The sequence below is a fragment of the Cupressus sempervirens genome, chromosome 10 (genome assembly GCF_028749045.1).
Source record: "Cupressus sempervirens isolate cs-2001-9-10 chromosome 10, ASM2874904v1, whole genome shotgun sequence".
Taxonomy (NCBI): Eukaryota; Viridiplantae; Streptophyta; class Pinopsida; order Cupressales; family Cupressaceae; genus Cupressus; species Cupressus sempervirens.
Genome location: NC_143127.1, coordinates 183364942 through 183385797, shown reverse-complemented (window position 1 = coordinate 183385797; position 20856 = coordinate 183364942). Strand labels below are relative to the sequence as shown.

At 33.7% G+C, this 20856-nt stretch overlaps 2 pseudogenes; one reads left to right on the top strand and one right to left on the bottom strand.

Moving 5' to 3' along the window:
• The window catches only part of LOC149533240 (G-type lectin S-receptor-like serine/threonine-protein kinase LECRK2), a 120314-nt pseudogene extending 100570 nt beyond the window's left edge, over nt 1–19744 (bottom strand).
• LOC149533241 (U-box domain-containing protein 45-like) lies at nt 7796–14181 on the top strand (annotated as a pseudogene).
• Nucleotides 19745–20856: the final 1112 nt, after the last annotated feature.

The following is a 20856-nucleotide window of genomic DNA, read 5'->3' as shown; positions in this document are numbered from 1 at the left end:
ATTATTTTAAGGTTCTTGAAATTGAAAATTGACTTATTGGAAATAATAGATGTTTTAATAGTATTAATAGTAATTTGTCAATTATTATTAAAGAAGAGATATTTAGAATTAACTTAATTAAATTTAGTTTAATTAAGGTTAATTATTAGAATATATTATTATTCAAAGTTTGAATTATGCAACTTTTGTTTAATAATATAGGGTTCATTAGGATTGCACATTGGCTTATTGGGAATCAATAAATTATTGGAGATCGAGTTTAGTGGGAAAGAACTTATAATGTGTTGAGAAAATTATGAAGTTATAAATCTGAAGATTTAGGTTATTCGAATACTTACCTTAGTTGATTTTAGAAAATGGAGTCTAATGGTTGACTTTTAATATCATTTTTATTTAATTAAATAATTGTGGGATGATAATTTAGATCATGTTGATTTAAATTTAGAGACTCTAAATGATATTGGATTAAGATCGAATTATTAAATAACCTATTGATATACCTTAATGGTGTTAAGGGTTAGTCAAATATTAACTAATGAAGTTATGTAAAGATTCTCTATATCGAATAATAACCAGTATTGATGAGTTTATTATTTATTAATGTTGTGTGGGTCTAACAAACTATTAATAAATAATGGTGTAAATAGTTCGATTAGATTTAATCTAGTGGAGATTATTTAATGATTAAAGTTTTGAAGTATAATTGATTTTAATCAATTAATGAGTTGTCAATATAATTATATGCGATAGAGATTTAACTTGAAATGATTATCATTAATATGAAATTGTTAAGAAAATATTAGTATGACGAATGTGGTCATTATGGATAAGATTTCCAAAATAACTTGTTATTATTAGTTTTACTCAAATATTAATATTTGTATTGAAGTTAACTTTTTACGTACAAACTATTGTTAGTCAACTGATAATCATTGGGTTGATGGTATGGTTGTATAACTATTAATTAACTAGAGTTAATTGGATTTTAATTAATAGTTAGGTTATGTAATAGATATTTATTTGATATAATTCTTTTAGCGAGATTGTTAAAAATTGATATCAAGTTGATATTACAACTATGATATTAATAATTAAGTTATGTAATTATTGATTAAATTAATTAATTAGAGTTAATTAGATTTAATTAATAATTTATGTAATTAAGTTTTAATTGATATGCTAATATCGATCCTTCTAGCGAAGTTGTAAATTATCTATATCGAAGTTGATAAGTCTTATGACTTGAATAACGACTTTAGATATTATATGGTTGTCAACGATGAGAACGATTAAATTAAAAGAATCAAACTTTAGTAATACCTAATTAAGTTTCTAATTGAAAACTATTAGAATGTCAATAGGTCATGGAATTGTGTACCTATGTTAATTGATTGATTTAATTGATCATTTTAATAAGTTATAATCTTCTTATTCGAAGAATAGTAATTGACTTTCTTACATTTTGACGAATAATGATCCTCACCTTATGTTGAAAGTTGAAGTAACCTTAAAAGAAGATTTAATTGATTAGAATATGGGTCATGGTTAAATAAAGAGAACAATTTAATTAAAGGTCAATGATGATCAATTTAATGAGTAAATGTTATCCTTAAGTTATTCTTAGAAAGTAATTCTTAATAATAGAAGGATAATGCTATCAGGGAACAAATGGGTTGACATGTAGGTCAAATGATGAAACTTAGACACTTGAAGTATACTTGAAATGAAAACCAAAGCTCTACACTTAATTCAACCATGAGATAATAGCAAAACCAAAACATGTGTTTGCATCGTGTATTCTATATGCTTCTTGTTTTGGATTTTTGGGTTAACTAGTGATGACCAGTCCTAGGTTGTTACTAGAGGCTCGGTGGTTATGAGATGTGTTGGCATGTTGATCTTATTTGGTCTCGATCTTTATAAGCCCAACCATGGTTATGTGATCATATGCTCTATGAAATGTTTGTATTTGTTCATCAATCTTCATGTGTGAAGCTGAGATGTATGTGTATGAGATACCTGAGCTAATCATTTTTGAGTCATCGATCAGTTATCCTTGGTTTATTTTCTAGTCACCATGATGGGACTAAAATGTGGATTTATTCTTGATGATGTCACGTTGTGACATGTTTGGCTCAACCATTTTGGAGTCTTCGATCAGTATGATTTTGAGATATTTGATCAGTATGATTTTGAGATATTTGATCAGTATGGTTTTGAGATATTCTTGGCTGCTTTTTGAAGAACCAATGGATATGGTGATTATTTTGAGATATATTTTGGTTATTGAGAACCAATGGATATGGTGATTATTTTGAGATATATTTTGGTTATTGAGAACCAATGGATACTTATGATTATCAGTGATGCCTTCAGTTGCCAATAGAGAACTGTTGTGGTCATGATTTTCTATGGATGATTTTCAGATGCTCGTGGAGATTTTGATGATTCTTATCTTGGAGATTTGATGATTCTTATTATGGATATTTGATGATTTTGTCATGGATATTTGATGATTCTTTTTAATGGATTATCTTTTGGATTTTTTTTTACAGTCGCTTGTACAGGACTATGGTGATTTTATGATTCCATGAGCATTAGGGTAGGTAATCTACTTGTAGTGTCGGGAAGTAGCTTGCAATGGGGGCCGGGGCCCTAAGTGGCTGCCAGGGTAACTCATTGTAAGTTTGGTTAATAAGTGATAACATTTACACACTAAATGGGGATTAAATGAACCTAAAAAGATAAGAGTTTTGGTTCTCGCCCATGCCTTGAGCGCTTGTACAGGCTAGGATGGGAGTAGTGAGATGCATGGTTGCGACCTTGCATTCCATAGTATGAGAGGATACTAGTGGCTGCATGAGATCTGTATGGACCCGTGGAGTTTAGCTAACTACCAGGGTAACTTGTACGAGATAAATGCGATGACACTTTCCCGCTTGCAGAGTAGGTTTCCTACATGTCATTGTGTGCCTCTGGGAATTAGACGTCGATTTTGTGTGTGTTGGAACCTTTGAGTAGTATACTTTTTAGGATTCCTGGACTATAGAGATTTATGCTTTGTGGTTTTGATATCTTGTTTGGGACTTGACATTATCTCCTCAGCATGGTGGGAGTGGACCACTTAGGTTCCACACGGTCGGGTGGTAGTGTTTTATCACTCTTATCATTTGAGATCCATTGAGACACCGTGGCTGGAGTATTATTGGTTGGTATTTGTCTTCATTATGTTCTTGGATCATTATGATAGATGAGATACCCTATGATGGATGTGTTTACTATTATGTTTCTTATATTGATGATTTGCATATGTTAGATGATGGTATCCTATGCTTTACTTTGCATGTTAGTAGGATGTTTTAGGAGTGACATTCCTACTATGATATTATCGATGATCTCTTCGGTGCTTTGGAATGTTACACATGGAGGGATGGCTAGGATCCATGATGGTCTAATGATGCTATTTACAGTTGGGAGGAACCGTGCACTTAGTTAGTTATGTTTGTGATGTATGGTTATCTTTTATGATGGATGTTTATATCTTTATGATGATGATGTATCATGTATTATTATGGTTTCATTATGTCATGGATTAATATTGGATGATGATGTACTTTATTTACATAGATGTAAGTTCTTTTAAGCTTTTCATACCTTGTAACATGTATAGTGGATGATTGAGCAATCTAAAATGTACATTTGTATATGGTTTAAGAACATTAGATGTATCCTTGTTATTTCATTGTTAAGGATGTAATGTTAGATGAATAAGTTATGATTAGAAGTAATTCAACATTAAGGGATCTTTAAGGAATGTAATCTGTTATGTTATGTTATGTTTACTTTCAGATGGATTTTACTATTGCTTCTGCAAGTGTTATGAATGGTTTTTAATTTCATGTTTAAAAAAAAAAAAATTGTTTGGCAAACTTAGTGAAATTCTTTGGATCCCTTGGCGGGGCATTACATACATCATTAGATTCTCTCTAGCCTTTGGGCTAGAGCTTTTTGCTCCACTACTTACCAAATGCACACTCTTCTTTACACAACCTTTCTTTTGGGCAATGTCTAGACCTAAAACTTGTGGTGATTCATGTGCTTACATCTAAAGCAAGTTCCATTGAAGCCTACATGGCTTTGTCTTCTTTACAACTTTGTCAAAGGTCTACTCATGTTTCACACTTGACACATGCCATTAGTTTCCACGCTTTCTTTGTGTGACGAGGTATGTCTTCCTATGCACTATTTTCTCTTCTTGTCCTTACCACAATTGCATGGTCTTTGTTGTTTATGAGACAACTACATCTTTAGTGTGAATTGGTAGGCCTTTTTGATGGACCTAAACATTAAAAAGCACATGTCCTACTAAAAGGAGATGCGCAATCCATTTACATACCTTGACAGTTTCTTAGTGTCATCTTCCACATGACCAACTTGTATCCAAATTTTTGCTGCATACTTGACTCTTACAGTCCTCGATATCTTTGAACTCCTAAGTCTCATTTTATCTAAGTGATCTAGTCCATTCACTCTTTTTGGGTTTAAGCTTCCTATGTAGAATAGGGGATCAACCCTTGGTTTGTTGCCAAACTTAGCTAGGCAATAGTGAATTCCCTCCCCTGTGATGCCATCATTAACATTATTTGTATTTGTGGCATCTGCTTGTGTCATAACCTCATTATTATTGATACCCTCCATTGCCATGGGACCTCTTCTTCTTGTAGTCTTGATAGCGTTGATCTGAGCATGAAAGGTTTCTAATGCATCAAAGAGGTCTGCAATGTGAGGCAATATCTAGTTTCTTGCATCTCTTCATCTGACTTTTTGAGCTATCTCCTCTAGTTTCTTGCAATGCAACAAGACTTCATACAATATTTCTAAGTGGAACTTTCTTGAGATCCCCTTTACAACTTAAAACACTAATTTCTATTAGTAGGTTGCTGCAACAATGTGTCTATTGATCAACTATTTGATGAATGTGAATAGAGCATACACTAAATGTAAAAGGAAGAAAATGAACAAAACAATGAAGCCAAAAAAAATTCCAAAGAAAAAGAAAAAGAATACAAAAGGGCCACCAATTTCTGAAACCCAGTGTTATGTTACCCAGCACTAAGAGATAACTATGGAGACTCTATAGCTACAATAAAGCTCAAAAATTCTATTCAAATCCCATATTCTCAAACTACTATCCTTTTATCCCCTTCAAAAGACTAGGGCTCTATTTCATATATCGTATGCTACTTCTACTGTCTTAATTACCTTGTTGTATTCTAGTGTATTCTAGTGTATCACCTCCAACCTTTTTCATTTCCACAACAAAAAGAGAGGGAGAAACTTTGAAAACCTACATATGTTTTGATACAATCTTAGCCAAGGAATACATTGCTACTAGGAGAGCAGAAGCAACGGTGTTTGTGTGCACATTTACTTTGTTAAATGCTTAAAAAAATTGATATTTCAGATTTCTTGACATTGACTACAATATTTTTGAATCAAAAATATTTTTTAGGGAACTGAAGTATCTTGAACAAGAACATAAAATTAACTTACCTCTATGGCTATAGACAGATGCCCCTTACAACCTGTTTCAAGTCCCTAAAGCCTCATCTGTGCAAATAGATTAGGAATATCAGATGGATATAGATGCATAATGATTTATGTAAACTGATAAATATTTAAACAATTATGATATTGCTATTAAGTGTATAGTTTTTGAGTTAAACTCATTGACCATGTTACAGGAGTTGTGGTTCACAAGAATCCATCTTACACAAGAATAAATGGAACACTTAACAATCATTGCATCTAAGTGATGCTCGCAGAAGCATTGGGCCTTCCTAAGTGAATCCTGATAGCAATATCCCAATTTGACTTGGAAAATATCTCCTACTAATAAATTTATTATTTATTGAAAATAATTTTAGAAAAGAGTAATTTTGGAAAGCTCATATGTAACAATCCATCACTCCTCCACGAGCGGGTGACTGTAGATCGCTCAACGAAAGGACCTATAGGCAATTGTACCTTATTTGATATAAATCTAGAGAGAAAAAAATTTAGTATATGCTTAATGTCTATTATATGTAGTGTAGTTCTATATTGATTACAGGTAGGTTACTCTTCCACATTATTTACAAGAGGCATTATTGGACATCTATTCTACTATTTTGTTTTGAAGTCTCGAGAAAAGAAAAAATCATGGAGAATTCTTTTCAAGGCCTATTTCATGGGGCATCATGTTTGCTAGAGTCGGCTCAGGAATAATTGTGAACCAAGATTTGATTTTTTCTCTAGTTAAATGCACAGTCAATGTCTTAGAAGAAGTACTTATACAAGTGCAGCATGGCTGTGAGGTTTGCCTAGAATGGTAGCATTATGTTTACAAAATCATGCAAAAAAAACATTTCATTAAATTTAAGGCACATATTTTATTGCCCAAATATCTTTACTAGTGGTATGTAGTCGCAACATGACTATGAATCATGGAATCACTGATAAATGCATATGTTCTTATGGGTACTATAGATTCTAATTTCTTAGACTATGGCTTCTAATCTCTTTCAACCATTGCTACAAGTTAGAGACTTTCTAATGAAGATCAATATTCAAAGTTTATAGGCCCCACAGTCTCTTGGTAACTCATGTAGCCATGGAATTGCCTTTCCCTATATAGTTTGTTAACAAATAAGGATCTGCAAGACTAGGCAGATTCAGTTCAATCTTAGCTTTTTTCTTAAAAGCAAGAATATCATTTCAAAAAAATGCTACTCGAGCTCAATGCATTAAATTTTTGGGGAGCTGTGACCTGAACCTGTGCTTGGATCCTTAAAGAGTTCAAAACAGTTGAAGAAACCATTTCTAGTGAATATAAATATTCAAGTTTGTAAGCACAAGGGTCTTTTGATAACCCATGTAGACACTTTATCCTTCACTGCATGCTGCTGATAGAGTCAAAAACTGACAAATGCAACCATTCTCATACTGATCCCACCAATTTTTTGCTGGAAGACTATAATTTCAACCAAAGTTTCCTGTCAAGCTCACCACATCACAAACTCATCCTTCACAAGGAAATGTGAGCATGACATTGGTACTACAGAATGTTTGTTAAAAGAAAAATATTTGACCTAGATGGATAAGCTAGGTTGGTTAATATGGCCAAGATCAGACATCACCAAATCAACTAATAAGACTATACTAAAACTAAGAATCTTACGGAAAAAACATAACATTGTAATCTTTTCTTTTAACATTGAAACCTAGAGGCTTTGCATGCTCCTCCATTTTTGTGATGATCTCAGTAGCTGGATACTTGGACGTGAAGTGTACCTCCTATTTAACACTCTGCAAAATACACATCAAAATCACTCATGTTTGAGACCTAAAAGACTCAATAGCTTAAAATATTCAAGAAAGAAAGAACAATTCTATGTGGGTATGGTACAGGTTATATTTCTTAATAGATTGGGTTGTATTTCTTAACATATTTTTCTTTCAACAATGATTTTTAGCATTTACTTCAATAATATCATGCACCAAAAGAAAAATGACTCAGCCTTAAAATAAAAAATTAAATTAACATTTTTCAAAATAGAGAAATTTTAAATACTTAAAAATTAACATACCTTGTTTTTCTCAAACAGACCAGATAGATTCAACTATACTTACTTGGAGAGAGAGAGAGAGAGAGAGAGAGAGAGAGAGAGAGAGAGAGAGAGAGAGAGAGAGAGAGAGAGAGAGAGAGAGAGAGAGAGATGTGCTCATGATTGAAATAATGCAGTCCAGTGCTTTGATGGAGCGAATAGAAGTAGTTGTAGAGCAAATCTTCTCAACTGCTAATGATGCAAAGGTATCTTTCTCTCTTTCTCTAAAGTGCTCACTTGAAGTACGTACATTCTTGCGTGCACACTGTTAGTATCTATGAAACAATTAGATGAAAAACTTTGTGAATTTGGACTTTTGTTTGTGATCAATACTTATGATTGCTTCTGTGCATGCTAGCAAGTCAGGTAATTAACAAGATGAGTGTTATTCTATGTGTGGGCTTTAACTGCAAGATCTGTCTACTTTTCTCAAGTATAAACCTTCTATAGATTTTGAAATGAGGAGCAGACCTATTTTCTTAAGTATAGGAGTTCTCATCATACCTGAATGACTAGCCTTGAAAGCAACTCTTTTGAGTATTGCTTGACAACTATTTTGTATTCAATGTTTATTGATCCTTTTTTAACTTCAACCTGTTGCCTACTTGTTTTGTTCATAGTTCATGCTAATGGCTCCCATATTTTTATTTTGATCCGGGGTATTAACCTATTATTTTGAAAATATTTCCTGCCATAGAAGCAGCTTGTCCACATTGCAATTAGGGCCTTCAGTCCTTATGTGCATTTCATCTAGCTCTTGAAATGGAAAAATCCCTTCTTCAACATTGTGGAGACTGCAGCAAATTCTATTTGGTATGTAATATTTACTACACATAACCAAATTTGCAAAGAATGTCAACTTATGGGAGAAAAGGAATGTGTACCCTATAAAAAATTAGAAAGAAGTAAACAAATTAGATCAAGATGCAATAAGCTTATAAGTTGGTACAAAAAAGACTTTCCACAACCTATTAATACAAAAGTATCAGCAGTTTTGAATTATCTAATTATTTAGACTTAAAAATGGTTATGGAAAATAGGATACCTAAGATGTAATTAAAATGCAATTACTCAACAAAATTATGCTCTATTTTTCAAATGTGTACATTTCATTGACTTATTCAATGTTTAAATAAAAATTTATCTCATATGTGATACATTGCCAGGCAATAATAGGGGATGCAGTTTTAATCAAATTTGAAAGGGTTAAAGATGATTTGATTTAGGGTTTACAGCATCTTGAAGTCCTTGTACCACATAATCTAGCTTAGTAGGTGTGAAGATTGTGAATTATGTATATTTTTATTTATATATTTCCATGGCTTATTTTGGTACTTGCATGTTATGAATAAAATAACATTGATGAATAAGTGAAATATTTTGGTAAATTCTATGCATCGTAGTTTTCCTTTTGTTGGCAAGTCTATGTTTTAATTCTATTGTTCAAGTGGTTTGTTTCAATATATACTAAATGTGATCAAAAAGATAAATTTTAACTTTATCATAATGTGTTATACTTGTTCTTTTTAGAAAGTGCAGTCAAAATCCTATGCAATGGTATATTGTTTAGTATTTATTAATTTAATATATACCAAAGGTCATATTTTTGTGCAGATTATTGAAATTTTCAAGGAGCTCGAACAAGCAACATTTTCTCTTGAATCCACAAAAAAGGAAATCGATAGGGATCTTATAACATTGTTGCAGTAGGACAAGGATGTCAGTGGTCTAAATCATATATCAAAACTAGAAGCTTTCCATCAAGTAGCTACAAGGTTGGGAATAGTATCTCCTAAAACAATTTCAATGGAGAAGAGAAGTTTGAGGAAGCAACTTGATAAATCTCGTTGTGAGGATGACAAGAGAAAAGAATCAATTATTTCATACCTCCTACACATCCTTAGAAAATACAAGCAGCTTTTTAGAAATGAATGTATGGATGATGTTGATTCTCAATACTCTGATCCATGTTCTCCTACAGTTAGTAGTTCTTTGGATGAAGCTCATGTTAATAGTAGGAGGAGGGACCAGGATGATTCTAAAATCCAATCATTCAAACTAGGTTCCAAGGAAACTCTTAGAAGTTCCATGGGAATGTTGCCAACAGTTCCTGAAGAATTTGGATGTCCAATTTCCTTATAGTTAATGTTGGATCTTGTGATCATTTTCTCTAGTCAAACATATGAAAGAGTATGCATAGAGAAATGGCTCAGTGAGGGTAATGATACATGCCCAAAAACATAGTAAAAATTATCATATCTTTTTGTCACTCCTAACTACTATGTGAAGGGATTAATTGGGAGCTGGTGTGAGAAAAATGATATTAGAGTTCCAGAACCACCTCCCCCAACTTCTTTGCCTCTGATATACTAGAGATGGGAGTGGTCAAATTCCATGAAAAGTGTTGTTGATGGTCGGTTGAAAAGAGTCAAGGTGGGATCATCAGACAATCACCAAGTTGCAAATTTTGGTGAGGGAGATGTTGGTGGTTTATCAACTCCCACTTTAGATCATAACATCTCCTCTGAGTCCACATTTTTCTCTATATAGGGAAAATTGATACAAATTAGTGGTACAAACCCTTCTTTGACTTGCAATATGGTGGACGCTCAAAATCTAGAAAAGTAGAGTATTGAAAAGTATGAAAGGTTGCTTGTAAACCTTGATTCATCAAGTTTAGGAGTACAGTGTGCAGCTGCATAGGAAGTTGCATTATTGTGTAAGGATGATGGTGCTTGCTCTTATATAGGTGCCAATCATTTTATTTCTTCTCTTGTGAATTTCTTGCATTGTTCTGTAGATGCACTAGATATGAAGGCTCAAGAAGTAGGGGCATTGACACTTCTCAAAATAACTTGGAACAATAATAGGTAGACAATTTTAATCTGAAATGTTGAAACAATTTTTGGCATTTCATTCAACCATCTTTAGCAAAATCAATTGTTTAAATGTATTCATGTAATATCTACAAAAAATTTCTTACAGTGTTCTTGAAATTTTTATTTTGTAGGAACAAGGCATCAATTCTATCTTCAGGTGTAGTACCATTGTTATTGAATCTTCTTGATTCAAAAGTAGCTGAAGTAGCATTGGCAGTTTTACTAGCACTATCTAGTTGGGATGACATTAAGGCAAGCATTGGTTCCTTGAGAGCTATTCCTTGCCTAATTAAACTACTAAGCTCAAACTCCTACCAATGTAGACAAGATGCTCTAAACTCATTATATCATTTATCCACAAATGCTGAAAATTAGTCTAGAATGGTGTCAACAGATGTCGTTTCCAAGATTGTTCATCTCCTCACTGTCTATGAAGTTGATTTTACAAAAATTTGCATTAGCATCTTATATAATCTAGCTACCATTGAAGATGGAAGAATAGTGATTGCCAATACTAATGGTTGCATCATGACTATAGTAGAGCTGCTTGATATAGGCACCCTAAGGAACAAGAACAATCAGTGGCTATACTCTCGTTGCTATGCACCAAGAGCTTTGACCATTGTCAACTAGTTTTAAGAGATGTACTTTGAAATTATGTACTTTCAAATCAAAAAATGCCCTCTTATATTATTCAAACATTATTTTGTAGACTTGTAGGCAAATATCAACATGAGGCCAAAGTTGTAGATTTGAATATTGATTATTAGATAGGTTCAAGAGATACTAACCAGTGTCAGATGCCATATAGATGATCGCCATAGCAACATCCCATTTTTCTCCTTCTTTATAAAGAGGTTGGTTTTTTCGAAGATCACCTAGGAATTCCTTGGGTGAAAATATGTCCATTGCAGGAATACCTTCAATTGGACCATATGCAATACCATTTACATGTATTCCATAATCTGTCCCCCACTCTAAAGCCATAGATCTTGTAAGACTATCAACAGCTGCATGTAAACAAAAGAAAACTTTGCTAGATAACTTTTTTAAATTATTATGTAAGTAAAATGACTCTCATGTTTATGCTAAAACATTTAAATTTATTAAATAGTTAATTCAAATCTTAATCCAAGAAGAATATAATGATTAAAAATGAACCTTTGTAGCAGAGACATGAATTTGACACCAGAAAGCCGAGGTACTATATTGTAGCACTTAAGTTTAAAATAACACCAGCCTCTGAAGGAGGCTTTCCAATTCCACCTTCCCTCAAATACTTCAATGCTGCTTGACTCATTGTAAATGTGCCAACAACATCAATATCCAATACTGCAACCACATGTAATTTATCTAACTTTGTGCCATAGTTAGGGGGAAAAGCTAAAACATCTTAAAAGAGTTGACAAAAACTTAGCACTTCCTCCATCGACATACGTCATAATGAACTAAAAAGTATGAGTCATCTACACCCTTCAAAAAAAAGTCCTTAAGAAATTATGCTTCAATAGAGAGATCAATTCAAACATCCAAGTGACTTGGCACTATTCTGTAGAACATCAATGTCAAAGAAACTTAAATAAATCACTCAACCTCGTTAGGAAACCTATTTGAATTTCTTTCCCCATCATTTTCCACAACATAGCTAATCAACAACATGCATGCTTAGACAATGGAAAATACTCAAGTTGTAGTCTCCCTATGTGTGCTCCCACGAAGCACTCAGTCATTTCTCATCCATAGGTTTCAATACCCTCATTAGATCATCCATGTTCGAGATAATAATTGTGAAAGACTATAATGCACAATAATTAATAAATATTGTACATATTATGGAAAAACTTAATAAATTTCTTGTGCTACTCTTTGTTTGAAGGAATTACATCTGGGGTTTATAGCTACTTTATAAGTTGTCATCATACAAAGGACTTAAATTGGATCCTCCATGGCATGGATCACAAGACACATTCCACTTAACCAAGAAGATTATGCCTACGATATTGTCATGTCCCATGAGAAAGAAGACAATGGAAACTACGGGTAGAACAAGTAAATAGAAATCACCCTAAAAAAGGAAATCATTGAGTTCAAAAGGAAGCTTAAAGATTAATATAGTTTAGCATTACCAAATGAACTTCAGGATAAAATCTCAAAAGAAAATAGTCAAACCAAACCTTGTATATAGCAAGAAAAGAAAATTATATTAATGTCCACAAGGGACTAGAGATAACAAAAGTTAAAAAAAATTTTGTAGGAAGATGAAAATAAAGCACCATGCCCCTAACACATAGAAGGTAAGGATGAATAGAGCCCCTATGTGCATTTGAAATTGAGGAATAATACTGGCTAGAATGAACAAATCTACCATGCCTAAGAGATTAGGCTGAGGAATGTGGTCATAATGTGAAGCTACCCTTTGGTCTTGAGCCTAGCTCATAAGTAGTAGCTCAGCTCATAACTCTACTTAGAATCCCATTTACAAAACCTACAACAAGTGTTGTGCCTTATGAACCATTCATTAGAAAGCCCCTTGAGCTCATCAATAGATAAGCCTAAGATATTTTCTACAGCAAGTCAAATTGTGATATTGCTATCACGATTCAACTGTACATTTTTTGAGTCAAACCCATTGACCCATGAATATAATATGACCCAAGAAAGAGGGTGAAATTGTAAATGTAATGGACTATACATCCTTTCCTCCTACTACCAGATGACTAAAGGTGCTTGTGTGCTAATTTTACCCCCTTTTCTTGTAGTTATTTGCAACATATATGAGGAAAAATAAAATTTCTGAAATGAAAACTCACAGTAATACAATCAAATTTCTAAATAAAATGTAACCATAAATATTGGTAGAAGCCTTCAATTACTTGACACAAATATATAATTGGATTGTCGTTGAATTAAATCCTACATTGGTCAAAATTAAATAACAAGGATAACATATAGAGCATCACATGTCCCAAAATGCTTTGTCAATAGGACAAGTGGCTAGACAGTGAAAATCTCAACATGAGAGGATTATACCCTTCACTACTCCCCTACTAATAAAATGTCAAAAAGTCTTTAAATGACTATGTTCCATGCAGGTCCCTTTGTCCTTAATACCAACATACATGAGGAAGATATGTCTGGGTTCAATGACTAGGTTTGGAGGTTGCATTAAGATGCTTTATGATTCAAAATTTAGGCTTATGTTTATGAGACTTATTTGGTGAGGATATATGATGACTTGGATTTTTGGAACCAAATTATTTTTGGGTTGCTTGTTAAGGAATGGAGTTCTATCATTATAGGTGTTGTGGTATGGGACACATTTGTGGTTTATGTGCTTAGGGGAGGTTGTCTAGGTATGTGTCTTTGGGAGTGACTAACAATAGGGGTCTGGGACCCAAAGTGGTTAGTACCAGGGTAACCTATTGTAAGTTGTGTAATAAGTGATAATATATTAACTAAAATATCTTGCCTTACCCTTTTCATTAAGATATATAAAAAAGATAAGTTAGAGATGTACCTTACCCATGCCTTGAGTTCTTGTATAGGCTAAGGATGGGAATGGGATGATACCTAGTGAGAGGTATGACTAGTTTTCCTCATCTCCATGAGAGGGTATTATGGTTCCACATGTGTTAAGTTTAGGGTATAGGGTCTAGAGTGACCATTCCAGGGTAACTCAACACTTGAGGGTCTAGGGTCTAATGAGAGACTAGTCTAGGGTAACTCAAGTAGTTTGACCATGTGATGATACTCCCTAATATGTAGCCTTACTCTCCTCCATATATTTTTTATTTTCATCTAGTCATGCAGTTATTGGTGTTGTACTTATTGTTGGATGTATTTATTGTTAGTTTTTACTTTCATTGATGGTGATTGGTGATTCATGGTGATTGTACTTTTGACAAATATCTTTGACTTAACATGAATATCTTTTATGGAATTTATCTCATGATTTTAGTATTCAATATATACTTGGTATATGTATGTTGAATTGGTATGTGGTGTTGGTATTGGATGCATGTCCTTTCAACTTTGGTTATATTTTCTTCTTGAGTAGTTTGTGGTACCCTTGAGGTAGATCTGGCTATTAGGATTCCTTGCCTAAGAATATTTTATGGTTTTATTAGTTGTATGTGGATTGTTCATTAACTTCCCTGTAGGGTGGGAGTGGTAGCTTGACTAGGTAAACACGCGATCAAGAGGTAGTGACTTCTTACCATTTGGGTCCCTCTCAGATTTATAGATGTTGGAAGGTCAATAATGCAGCTGTACCTTTATCATTTTTATCTATATCTTGAAGAATTCAATTTAGTTAATGTATTTATATGTTATCATGTATCTTATATTTTGATGTACTTGTATCTATTCTTGCATACCCTTTGACATGTGCAATGGATTATATCAATTAGATGTATTTCATTGTATTAGTTGTATTCATGCATTTTCTTATGAGATTAATATGTTATATCTTTATGATTATGGACATTGTATATAAGAATTAAATAATTAATATAAAAATCTTAAATGTGACTCAACATGAAGGAACCCTTGAGGGATGAAATCTATATTATAATTACATGTGTAAATGTTTTGTTTGTATATATTGCTTCCACATTGTTGCTTTGATGTTGTATAAACTTTAGAAGAAGAAAAAAAAGTTCAATAAACTTTGTAACATATTAGGTTTATTGATGTCAGAAAATTTAGAGGAGTTGGTGGAAAAATATGAAGAGTTGGTGGTTGAGTTGGGTGGTGGTATGGGACTAGTGATCACATTGAAACTATGGGAGTGGAGGAGTACATTCACAAGAGAGAAGTGACCACTATTTATCTATGGGAGGGCAACCTATTACACTTTATGGAAGGGATGATAAAATATGAGGAAAATATTTGTATATAGTACTTCAATTCGTGGAATGATGGAGAGTGACCATTAATGGGAGGAGTTTTGAAATTGTTGTGGATCTTACTGCTAGGGTTTGTGGCTTTCCCATGGGTGGTAAGAACTGGCACAAACAAGCTCATGTGAATGATGAAACCAGCTTGCAAAAATTCTTCAAGCTTAAAGATAGTATTTTCAAGGCTAGGAGAAAGAAGGAGGGAAAACCCTTTGACCTCATCCACCAAGGTTTCATGAATAAGTTGTATACCCATCACCTTGCGCAAAACCCACCACTCCTAGTTAGCCCTCTAGCCACTGCTACCCCACAAGTCACTTTTGACCTGGGCATTGGTCCTAGCCATAAAAAGCTCAAGAAAACCCCCAATCTTGAGACTAAAATTAGTCTCATTGACTCTAATATGGACACTAAGAAGAGAAAATAGAGTGCTCAAAAAACTAGAAAACACCTCCAATTGGAGAATTTTAAGTCCCCTCCCAAATAGGTCTTTAGGTTGGAGTCTACTAAAAGTGACATTAAACACCCTAAGAGGAAGAAACCCCCCTAGGCAAGAAAGCTAGCTCCAATCCTCCTAGCCCCTCCCATATTTTTGACACCCTAGAGGCTTACCCTTCCCTAACTAAAAATAGTGGTGAGGAAATTACCTCCACCATGAAGGGCACACCTAAAGTGGGGGGTAAAAAAGGAAAGCAGAGCCATGATTGGAGTCATTGCAAGGCTCAGCTTGATAGGCTCAAACAATCAATGAATGATTTGGTAGATAATCATACTAGAATCTGCCAAAGATTTGAAACCTTGGCTGGGTTCTCTACTAAAGTGATGCATTTTGTAGCAACCACCCTTTACTTTCTAAAGGTGAATAAGGCTATGAAGGACCTAGGCAAGAAGTGTGACACTTCTTGCTCCATATATAGATTCCTAATGGAGGAATAGATGAAGACCTTCTTGGACAAACTTGTCATGAAGAAGGGGGTGACTATGGATAGGGATGGGCCTAAGGTGAAGGATGTTGAAGAACTGGATAAGGAGGGCAGTTAGCTCTGTTTGTTATTTTTCTTTTTTCTTTAATGATATCATTTAATCTTAACTTGATTCCTATGGGGATTTTTGAACTATTTGTATAAGTTTAATTATTTCACTATGAGTAGTAATATGTTTTACTACTAGAATACTTTTCCTATTTATCTACTTAATTGTAGTAGGATTGATGTTGTTGGGGTTGTTATGGATCACTTTAGTTTTTTTTAAGTATAAGACTAGTATTGGTTAGATGATAGGGAGGGAACCTCCAACTATTCTTTCAACCTTTTTGTACTTCAGGGTCAGCCTCTTGTCTCTCTTGGTTGTTGTCTATATACTCCAAAAACATATTAGGTTTATTTTGGGTTCTCGAGTGGGGCATTAAAGATGAAATGTTAGTTGCTGGCACAAGTAAGAAAATAGTTCATGAACTAAAGGGGAAATTGGCAAGAAATTTTTCCATGAAATATTTAGGGGAAACGAGGAAGACTCTTGGCATGACGATCACAAGAGATAGGAAACAGAGTACTTTGTCTCAAAAAAAATACATTGGAAAAGTTGTTGAGAGATTTGGCATGGCTAATGCAAAAGTTTCTCCTACTCCACTTGTTGGTCATTTCTAGTTAAGTTCCAAATTGTGCCCAAAAATACAAGAAGAAAATGAATTCATGGAGAAAATTTCTTATAAATTAGCATTTGGTAGCATTATGTATTCCATGGTTTCTACCCATCCCAATATTTCTCATATAGTGGGAGTTGTGAGCAAGTTCATGAGCAATCCTAGAAAAGCTCATTGGCAAGTTGTCAAATGGATACTAAGGTATCTAAAAGGCACTTAAGATTATGCATTATTTTTTGGAGGAGATAAGGTTCAGCTACAAGGTTACATAGATTCTAATCTTGTGGATACTTGCATAAACAAAGCTCTACCACTAGTTATAGCTTCATGTTTGTTGGAGTTGCGATCAGTTTGGCTTCATGGTTGTAACATTGCATTCCTCTTTCTTCAGGTAAGGTTGAATACTTAGCTCTTTTCAAAGGTGCAAGGGAAATTATTTGGCTTCACAAATTGATAGGTGACATGAAAGTTCATCAAATAAATTTTTTATTTTTTTTGTGATAGCTGGAGCATGATTTTCATGACACATAATCATTCATTACAATGTTGCTCCAAGCACATTGACACACATGCTCACTTTGTTTGTCATGTAATTGAAGAAGGCAAGTTGAAAGTTGTTAAGATTGACACCAAGATCAATTTGGTTGATATATTCATGAAATTTGTCACCAAAGAGAAGTTTGAATGTGCTAGGACTTCTCTTGGACTTGTGAAGAAAAGGTAAATTAGCATTTAAGTAAGGCATTGGGTGATTTGTTGCAGCATTGGTTATCCTTTAGGTGGGAGTTTGTTGATATGTTGAAGGCCAATGATCATTATTTGTTTTCTCTCCAATTGTGTGTCTCTTGGTTTTATGAGACCTTTCATATGTAATGTAATTGGAGCTTATTTATATTCTTCTCCTACTCATTTGTAAACATTTTTTGATACATTTAATACAATACTATGAGTCTGGACATAGACATTATTGTGGTGAACTAGGATAAATATTGTGTTGATTTTTCTTCTCATCTATTCTACTTGTATCTATTGTTTTATTTTTGTATTCAAACCTTTTAGAATTGAATACATGGCCTCCAACTAAGAAATATTCTTTCTACAAATAGAACCCTATCTAGAGAACCATTTTAGATGTATTCGTAGACAAGAAGCTTGTGAGAGTATTGATCACAAAAGCCAAAAATTTGATGAAGATTCTTGTGATGGCTCATACCAATCACATTTATCTATATCCTAAATTGCTTCTCCACTAGACTATCAGGGAGCATTTTATCCAAATTCTTCATGAAAATCTCACTATTGTCATGCATGATGCCTTTATAGACTATTCCAAAGGTGTTAGTTCCTAACTCTTCTCTGAAACCTCCAATGGATATTTGTAGTGAGAATGGATGAGGGGGTAGAAATCCCTATAAGAAAATGCAACAAAACCCTCATCATCTACATCCTTAAGTTTTAGATGATTGCACTAGCTCAACCAAATAATGAGCATGAATGCTTCCACTAGTGCAGAGGAGCAACCCATGAGGCTTATTCCTATCATCATCAAACATTGCTCCTACATTGCCTTGCTCTCCTCTTTTGGCAGGTGAGGAAGAGGCATTTCACTAGATATGGGAGGATATAACTAAGGCTCTTCCCTTACTTTCATGAATGTTTTGATTGTTACTCTTGCAGCTTGATTGCCATCAATTAGAGACAAGCATTTCTTGCGAAACATTTAACCTTGAAAGATGACTATCGTGCACATATAGTCATGTAAAAATGCCTTCTTAAATTTGATCTTAGTAACATTATCTAGCACCATGTAATTGTAGCTCAAGTTTGTTGTGTAGACAAAGCCTGTCTTTGAGTAGCTCTAACCCAAGGGTGATTTGGGCAAGCATCCCCTAAAGTGGTCATCATTGTCAGTGAAATGGAAGGTGGGAGGATAGATGTAGATGGGTTGGTTCATGTTATTCACTTGACATACACCATTACACCTACAATGACCCTTCACCTCATAGCATAGATCATCAACAACTTGCCATTCAAATATTGATTAGTGTTGGAAGACCAATAAGCCCCTTGTTGCTCTCCCATGCACTCCACTAGATAGAGGACCAAATTGTCATCCTCTTGTAGGATCAACTCAAAGTGTCCCGATGAATAGTTTTTAGCAGAAACCTTGGAATACATGATAGACTTCCACTTGAACATATGACCCAACAAGAGGGTGTTTGTAGGAAAATCAAAGCTCTACCAGACATGTGTATTTGTGTGATCAAGCACCATGAAATTGCTAGTGTTAAACAATGTTGCCTTAGATACATTTACAGTAGCAGGGGGACTTGTGAACTATAGTGGCATCCTTTTGGAATCAAAGATCTGAAGACCTGTCGTAGAAAGAAGAAGTGTAGACCCCTCTACAATTGTCATCCCTCTGTCATCTAGTTTGTTCATCCATGCCAGAGTTTTGTCAGAGATGTTATCAAACTAGATGCCTACTATGTAGATAGCCGGAGAGATGAGATAGAATCCAAATGAAAAATCTCCATTATATGAAACCCATTTAGAATTTGAGGAATTGGAAATAAGAGTTGATCCAATAGGAATATTATTTTTCTCAAGTGCCTGAGCCAAAGCAAGTACGCACATCAACAGACAAATGGAAATAACAAGTAGTGGGTTTAAAGCCATCGGAATGTAGGATTTATTATGCCGAGAGAGTAAAAGTGTAGCCATGAATGAAAAGAAAAAATTGAAATAAGTAGATATAATGTTGGGGTATTTCCATGATAGAGGCTACATTTATAAATTTGGTTGTTGCTAAGGAGTTGACATTTCTAGGAAAACGAAGAGTCTCAAAGCTAGGAATAGCAGTTTTAATTAAGGTTGAAAATTCTTGTGTTGGGGAAGAAAAGGAAAGAAATTAATTTGAAATGGATGGCAACTTATTACTCTTTGACAAGTCAAGTCATTCATGAAGCCATGGAATTGGTTCATAGTCATAGGTCAATAAATGCATTATTAAGTGCATGGAATTTATCCTAGAGAAGATTAATAGAAGCCATGCAAGTAAAGAGATTAGTGATAGTCTTCTCATCATCCTCCCTCCCTATTCCTAAAAATTGGAATCACCATTTCTACTTTACAAATTAGCAATTGTCAATTGACTTGTGGATTGGAGTCAATAGTCAACAGGTCAACTTACTTTTGTAGTCTATGTAGAGAAAAAGGAAAATTGGGTGGGTTAGATTCTCAATCAATCAATACGTTAGTTCCATTGCATTGTTTTAATGCACTCTCATTACGTCAAAAGGCATTATATACAATGGTAGCACAAATGCCTAGCATGGAAATATGTCAAGATTCTTCGTCAATAAAAAAGAAAAGGGAGTAGTTACAAACTTTTATATTAAACAAAAAACATTCCCAAAATAATAGCTGGCCAAAATAAAAGATAATAAAAACCATTCCCAAAATAATAGATGGCAAAAATAAGAGGAAGCCAAATTGACCCCGAAAAAATAGGCACCTAAAAATTATATATATATAATAAAACAATACAAAAAATTTAAGAATTTTTTTTTAAAATTAAAATTAAAATTAATAAATCATGAAAAAAAATTAAAATAAATTTTTTTTTTTTTTTTTTTAAATTAAAAAACCATTAAGAAACAAAATAAACAAAAAACAACAAAAAATATTTTAAATTAAATTAAAAAAAATATATGAAAATATAAAAATGAACTTAAAGCTACAAAAGCCCATGCGACAATTGGTACAAAGGTAAGTGCACATGGGAGGTG